Below are 8,558 nucleotides of genomic sequence, written 5' to 3'. Positions count from 1 at the left end.
CGGCAGGGCCCCACTGCCCATGAATGACCAATCAAAGTACACAACGCTCAACTGTGAACTTACCATGTAGTACATTTTTCATGCATGTCTGGTTTCATACCTACTCACTATTGGGAGTAGTTATTTTTAAGAAATTGTTTGATGATTTATAATTAGATGATAATGTGTTAATATATTGTGCCAAATGATTGTGTGGGGAAGGGGAATGGTTGTGATTGAGATGGGGGGTTTTTTGTTTGTTTTTTCAATCTTCGCATTGTTGTCGCTGCCCTCCTCTCTAACCCTGAGTATACATTCCAGTCGAGGGAGCAGGGAGACGCGCCTCCTTCAGACCTCTGTGCTCTACTACACATTGTCATGTTATCCTGCTGGACCATTTTTATACCCAGACCAAGATGTTTTTACCAGCGCAATTCTCCTGATCTGTCTTTCTCTCTCGCTCTTTCTGAAATGTAGAAAAACAGAGCTATGCAGTAAATGATCGGCTACTATTCATCGTTTTTTTCTTTCTAGTTAAGAACTAGCAGTAGCCTACTACCAGTACTCCTAGGTAAACGAGTCCAAGGAAGATGTCTCATATACTCTGACTGTGTGGTGTATGTGGAAATGCAATCATGTTCACACACACAGCATTTAGAAGTGTACAATACTGTACTGTCTACTCAGTTGGTCAAAGAGGCCCCAGAGCTGCACTGGGTAATGAAGGCTGGCTGCAGTGTAACATCTAACACTTAACTGGACATTCTTTGGAGTCATAGCCCATAGAACTTACGGACCCATTGTGGAGTTGCCCTTTTCCCTTTCCTATACCTAATGTTATGGTAATTTATTTTGTAAAATTGGATTTGTTTAATCAAATGATGGAGATAAGATAGTTTTATGACTAGTTTTGTTGCGCTTAACGGCCCAAGACGTCCGCCTCTGTTTCCTGTGCGTCATCACATAGGTGGTCTCTGAGACCACTGTCAGTTTGGTACAGGCAGCACCTAGTGTCCACTGAGTTTAGGCAGAAAAGTTTCAAACTTTTAATCTTTTCCCTCGATGTTCCAGTTTATCTGTATGAATAGTTTTAGCTAATTCAATCAACGGTCAGGATAGGCGCTTTCATCGCTGCTCTTCATTAAGCTCTTGGGCATTGTAGCCAAGCACATTAGTTTGAGGAGGACATTGTTGGCAGGCAGTTGGGTGTTATAACTATGGTTACCGGTCAAGTGAGAGAGTGCCTTGTGATTCATCTGTTTTTCTGAACATGTTCATTACTAGTTTATGTTCTTCTGGTGCGAGTGCCCAACAGTATTCTGATTCTGCAATATAATCACTATGCACCAACATGCGTGTCTATAGCTTACATTTCTCCCACTTTTCATGGCTTTGTCTTTCCTTATGGTACTAATATTCTGTCACTTCTGTAAAGATAACATGCAGTACCAGACCGTTTTTCATTTAATTTGTTAAGCACTATACAGTAGGTTACTGTAGTTCACAGTACACTTTGTGGTTCCTACCTTGCTTTATTGTCTGGGAAAAACATGCCACAAACTATAATGGCTCAGAATCGTTCAAAATGCCTTTTATATGAACTGGCTTGATTACAGTATTTTGATACAGATTTTTTTTTTTGGGGGGGGGGGGGTTGTGCACCTTAAGCTTCAAGTATTCTAATACCTCTGATGTCAAATTTGTTTTTGCCTAATTTAATTTGTAGTCGTGTTTATGCTGTCTTAACCATAATGAGTCAGTGAGTGTCATCTTTATCAAAATCAATCTAACAAGGAAGAGTTGTTTATCGTTAGCTGGCTATGCCTTCAAGCTAGGTCAATTCAGCTGCCGTATGCAGCAGTGCTTTGTCATCTCTCATTAACAGGCATCAGTTGTGGAAGCGTCTTGTGAGTCTCACAGCTGTATCATGCTTAAGGCAGCATAACAAAATATGTTGAAATATTTTCATTTGAAGCTTGAAATTCCTCTTCAATTTCTGTGACACGGTTTGCACTGCTACTGTAGAGTATAGTGAGGAGATGTTGAATTTGACCCTTTCGTTACCCTAAGCAACTCAACTGTCACTGTGATGTATATGATACAAGGGTTGCATGTGTATCTATGGTTCCCGCAAGACATTTATCCGACTTTCATGAGCTTCGCTATTGACATTTTAGTGTTAAAGACACATAGTAGGTCTATGTGTTAAGTTTCTGCAGACTGAGTAATTTGTATAATTTAGCTTAAGCGCACAGTGAATCACTTTAATGCTTTCTCATGCTTTTATTTCTGTTCTGCTTTTTGTTGGTTGATGTGTACCGATCCCTTTAATAAACTTTTCTGTGTGTGAATTTGAAAACTGGTGGTGTCCAATAAGTAAGGATATGATTGATGATTTAATGGTGATTTAATGATTTAAGATTGACATGATTGTTGGTGAAATGGATGTATAACGTTGTTTATTATGGGACTGACGAGATGTATAGCTTACTGTAAGAGGGCTTTCCATGCATCTAATAGAAAATGTGTACACATAAATAGAATAAATGAAGTAAATGAGACACATGATACCGTGAAATTGGATGAAAAAACATTTGATTCATGCTAATAATACTTTCAATGACAATATTATAAATAGTTGGAGGAAATGTAATGTAGGGTAAATTAAACTAGTGAAGCTCTCGCCCTGGCATGGAGCAGCCCTCCACATCCATAGATGGTCGTCCTCCAAACCTGGCAGGAGAATCCTCAGAATCCTCTGAAAAATAGAAGAATTGTTTGGGTTTACATTCAAAACCACGAAACAGAGACTTCCAATGTCATTTGAGAACACGTTTAAAGGCCGTTTCTCCTGTGTTGTCAGTGACAACTTGCTAAATGTATGAACGTCTGGGAAACTGGCTCCAAACTGTAAACAAAAGAAGAAACCCACTATTGTAGTCCATTTAAATATATATAATTCTTTTTTGTATAATTATGTGTGTCTAATAAAACTGCTGTTCATGTGCGGTAGGTAGAGTGAAGGTGTCCAGTCATGAATCAGCTTTTCAACAACCATCCTTCCTGAAGACATTAACACAGCTCCGTCCTCAGTAAAGTCATCAATATGCTGTTTGGAAGGAAATGCTTCTGTATCTAAAATTGTAATTTTGCTAATCTGGATAGGCATAATGCACTGACTGGCCAATGGCATATTTGTGCTCAAGGCAAGCTGATCAAAATCATGCCCCATCAATTGTTTATTACATCAACTTCTATAAATAGAGCTGCTCGGCTCTTTTGACCAGCTGTATTTACAGAACTTGATGTAAATCAGTGCATTATGCTATCCAGATTGACTAAATTTTTGCTCGTTTGTCTGAGAAATCTGGCCAAATAAAACAGCATTTATCTATTACTATTTTATTATTTCATTATTTATTTTACATCAAAACAATTGTTTATTTAATTAATCTACGTTGTTAATTGCTACATTTTACATGTAGACAAAACTTTGTTTTGTTGGCATATACTTAAAAGTATAATATACATTAGGGATGGGTGGGATATATCACATGTTTTTATATCATGTTATTATATCACTATTTGCGCTTCTGTTTAGATGATGAACTGCATTTCATTGTCTGGTATTTGTACTCTGCAATGACAATAAGATCTAATCTAATCTAATATTTGTTTTTGAATTTGATTGATAATTAAACAAATCATGATACAGGTGATGGTACTCCTGCTGGGCATTGCTGCCTGACGCACCTCCAACAGTGCCTTTAGAACAGGTGTGCTGTGACACCTCACTGAACACCTATGTGGGCCTAACTGGGTCATCAGCTGGGGACCACCAGTCATTGACGTTTCGCTCCTTTAACCCCAGTACATCTCCTGGTGGCGGAGCGATGGCAGGGATCTCTCCCTGCCACCCCCTGCTGATGCCCTAGGTGTTGTTCGCCCCCCAACCCTTATGCTTCCTTCTTAGCCACAGCCAGAAGCTGCCTTTCTCCGCCTCCTCAGCCAGCTCTTTCATGACTTTCCGATGCCTTGCTCCTGTGCATCCTATGTCACGGAGTAGGCGAGCAGCTGAGGAACCTACGAAGCCCCTACACCCCACTTCCACAGGGCACGTAACGGCTTTCCAGCCAGCCTCCCTGCACTCCGCCGCCAGAACTGCATACTTGGCTCGCTTACGCTCGTTGGCTGCCTCCAAACCACCCTCCCAAGGGACAGTGAGTTCGACCAGAAGGACTGTCTTGCAAGCCTCTGACCACATGACCAGGTCTGGTCGAAGCGATGTTTCCACGATCTCCCTGGGGAACTGGAGCTGTCTCCCCAGGTCGACCCTCATGGTCCACTCACTACCCGGTGCGAGGAGTCTTGCTGTATCTCTCTGACGGGAGGGTTTGACTCTCTCTCCAGCCCTTGCAAACTGGATGGGATGTCTGTCTGGAGCGGAAGGTCTGCTGTTTGCCTCCTGTCTGCATGACTCTGCCACCTCTGCCAGCTTTTTCAGCACCAGGTCGTGTCGCCATGTGTAGCGGCCTTGGGACAGCGCTGTCTTGCAGCCTGTCAGGATGTGCTGGAGGCTCGCATTGATGGTGTTGCAAAGGGGGCAGGTCTCTTCGGCAGAAAACCATTGGTGGAGGTTTCGGGGACAAGGCAAGGTGTCATATGTTGCTCTGATCAGGAAGCTGAGCCTAGCTTGGGGGATCTTCCATAGGTCAGACCATGACATGGGCCTGTTTGTGAGACCTTCCGGGCCAGTACTTCTCTCTGACAGACAAGCTAACGTAGCCAGTCCCACACTGACACACAGCGCTGCCCCGCCCCCTGGCGGACAGACACATCCACAGACCAAACGAGAAGCCCAAAGCACAGCCGTCATTCATAGACAAACGCAGCTACCTTTTTCTATAACCGAATCGCGGTAAATCCATTCCAATTATTTGGATAAGCAGACGCCCTTCCAGATAAATCCAGATACAATTCCTGATTGGTATGCAAAACATATCAAATGTTTTGTTTTGCATAGCTGATATGCCAGATCGATGTCATGTGTCACCAATCAGTCAACGTGGATGAAAAATACTCCATCCATTCGTGTTGCATTCAGCTACTGAAGCTAAATAGTTTTGCAGCCAATTGGCTATTGCCAGAACTTCATCTGGGAGTAATGACTGTATTTTGAAGTTACAAACATAAGGCTTTGACATTTTTTTTTTTGACTGTTATTATGTCGCCCCCCCCCCCCCCCTCCTAAATCTACTGGTGTTTTTGTACCCCCCCCACCATGACCACACACTGTACATACTTGTTGTTTTGTCCCCCACGCCCGAACTACCCATTGTACATATTATATGTCTGTCCCCCTGCCCGAACTACCCACTGTACATACTTTGTGTTTTGTCCCCCGCCCCCACCTGTGGTGTATGTCCCCACCTGTCCTACCCGCTGTACATACCTTATGTTTTGTTGTATTGTTCTTCCCATGTTGGATGTATGTTTATCTAGTAGATAGTACTAGTTATTTGTCTGTATTATCTTGTAGATAGTACTAGTTTTTTGTCTGTCTTACATGTAACGATTAATTGAGTATCAAGGACCCCAATTGAAATAAGCCAGTGGCTTTCTTGGGTTTTTATCCTGTTAGTTGACCTTGTATGTAATATGTACTTTCATGTACCTACTTCTGCAAATCTTCTAATAAAGTTTTCAATCAATCAATTTTCAATCAAACTTATTTAAACATGTAATTGTATGCAGGCCCCATATGGCAAATTAGATTATTGTCCATATTAATTATTATCTGAAGAAATACGCTCCTCAATGTCAATCAAGAGTTTAATGACAAAGATGAAGAAGCCCTGCAGTGATACAAACAATAGAAGCATGAACTGAGACAGTATGCTAACTCTCACATCTGAATATAATACACTAATGATAATACAACAATATATATATAATGTATAAAGTATAAGCAGGGTAAATGTATAATATGTAACTTAACCATAAACATTCGAATGACAGACTTACAGGAATTAGGAGGACAGCTTAATAGACAACCACCGTAACATGAACGTCTGAAACTGATAAACAATACCCTGGCTGAATGAATGAATGAATGAATGAATGAATGAATGAATGGTCTTTATTGTCATTGCTACAGTACAGGTATCAAACAACGAAATTTAGGAGGGGTGGCTCCCCTGGTGTTAGGAAAGAAAAAAAAACACTTTAAAAAAAACACAAGAAGGGAAGGAGCTGGTTTACATAAATAAAGGTTTATAAAATGTACACTATCCACTATACTATACTGTACAGATAGACGACTAGGGTTGTCATATTGCACATAGTGTTATTGCACATTTCTTTAAAGTGTCGCAGTTTGCAGGCTTGAAATGTACATATTTGTGCCTCAGCACTACACCTGATTTTTTCAGTCCAGCAGCTGCCATCAATCCGTCCAGACTGTCCAGGGCCCAGAACCTAGGTCTTTGCTGTGTTCAGGGCCTGGACGGCCCTGTGGTAGAAGCTGTTCTTCAGTCTGTTTGTCCTTGTGGCCATGGTCCTGAACCGCCTTTTCGAGGGCAGCCGGGTAAAGTGTTCGTACCCAGGGTGGGTTGGGTCCCTGGAGATCTTGGAGGCCTTCCTGAGACAGCGTGTGTTGTACAGCTCTTCCAGAGAGGGGAGGGGGGCGCCGGTGATCTTCTGGGCTGTTCTCACGACTCTCTGTAGCGCATTTCTCTCCGCGGTTGTGCAGCTGGAGAACCAGTTGCAGATGCCGTAGGTGAGGATGCTCTCCACTGCGCCGCGGTAGAAGGTCACCAGTATCTCCTGCTTGCTGTGTTCCTTCCTGAGGACTCTCAGGATGTATAGCCGCTGTTGTGCCTTCTTGATGGTGGCTTTTGTGTTGTCCTTCCAGGTCAGGTCATCCTGCATGTGCACCCCCAGGAATCGGAGGGTTGAGACTCTCTCCACGCTCTCTCCGTCGATGAGCAGGGGCTGGATCTCGGACTTTTTCCTCCTGAAGTCTACGATGATTTCCTGGGTCTTTGACTTGTTCAGCAGCAGGTTGTTAACCTTGCACAGCTTGCTCAGTTGCTCTATGACTATGATACGGTCATAGTCATAAACATGGTCACGCTGATCGTTAGCCTAATGAATAATAATAGCCGGGCTAGCATTAATTTAAATTACATTTTGCCATTTAGCAGACGCTTTTAATCCAAAGCGATTTACAATTACGAATTACAGGGACATTCCCTCTGGAGTAACTGAGGGCTAAGTGCCTTACCCAAAATACACCATTGCTTATCCATTTTTAGACCACAAGATATTGAAAGGAAGAATGGATGTAATCATTCAACATCATCATACATTCCACTATGTGAACAGCTGAGCTAGTGAGCCAACTATGTAGCTAGTAAGCTAGCTAGCTATTTGACTGAGCTTGGTGAGGTGGACACATACAATGTCTGTACTGAAAGCAGTTCCTTATTTTAAATCCTCAATTTTGGCCGCCATTGGCTAAAATCTATAATTTGGCTCTACAAGTGTTAATGTCATTTTATGAAGTTTTTATATGTTCTTTTCAGGCGAGAAAGTAACCATATATATTCACAAAATGTGTCCAGTTTATCAAAATAACCCTTTATATATCTGATCTGACGTTTTTTTTCCCACTTCTGTGGGAAACTTCGCTAGCAACACGAGTAGAGCTTACCGTCTGCATCGCACGTTGAAGTACGTCAAGTCCATCCCACCAGGTTGCGCAACGCAACGCAATGGCCCTGTGTGCACCCGGCGTTAGCCTTCAAAACAGTCAGCAAAGCCCTACTGGGACATGCCTTCAGACTCCCTACCTAAAAAGCGGCGGGGACTTGACGCAACCGGATGCGTTGCTCTGACCCACCCAGTAGCCTATATTTGAAATATGTGGCGGGAGAAAATACTGTAAGACCCTGCCTACTTACTATAGGTCTCCACGTGGGTCCGGCGCGTTTATTTTCACTTCATTGTGAAATTTGAGGCTGCACAGTAAATCAACGTTGCTAAAGGAAAATCCAGGCTTATTCTGATGAATGGATTTTCCTTTAGCGACGTTTAATGGAATACCCCCCTGTTCTGGCCAAGCATCGCTCAAACAAGCCCTGATTACTGTCCTCGCTCAAACAAGCCCCTGAAACTGTCCTCGCTCAAACACGCCCTGATACTGTCCTCTCAAACAAGCCCTGATACTGTCCTCTCTCAAACAAGCCCTGATTACTGTCCTCGCTCAAACACGCCCTGATACTGTCCTCGCTCAAATAAGCCCTGATACTGTCCTCGCTCAAACACGCCCTGATACTGTCCTCTCAAACAAGCCCTGATACTGTCCTCTCAAACAAGCCCTGATACTGTCCTCGCTCAAACACGCCCTGATACTGTCCTCTCAAACAAGCCCTGATACTGTCCTCTCAAACAAGCCCTGATACTGTCCTCGCTCAAACTCGCCCTGATACTGTCCTCGCTCAAACAAGCCCTGATACGGTCCTCGCTCAAACAAGCCCTGATACTGTCCTCGCTCAAACAAGCCCTGATACTGTCCT

Source organism: Nansenia antarctica (genome assembly GCF_963989245.1).
Source record: "Nansenia antarctica genome assembly, chromosome: 18".
Lineage (NCBI taxonomy): Eukaryota > Metazoa > Chordata > Actinopteri > Argentiniformes > Microstomatidae > Nansenia > Nansenia antarctica.
This window is presented reverse-complemented; position numbering follows the sequence as displayed.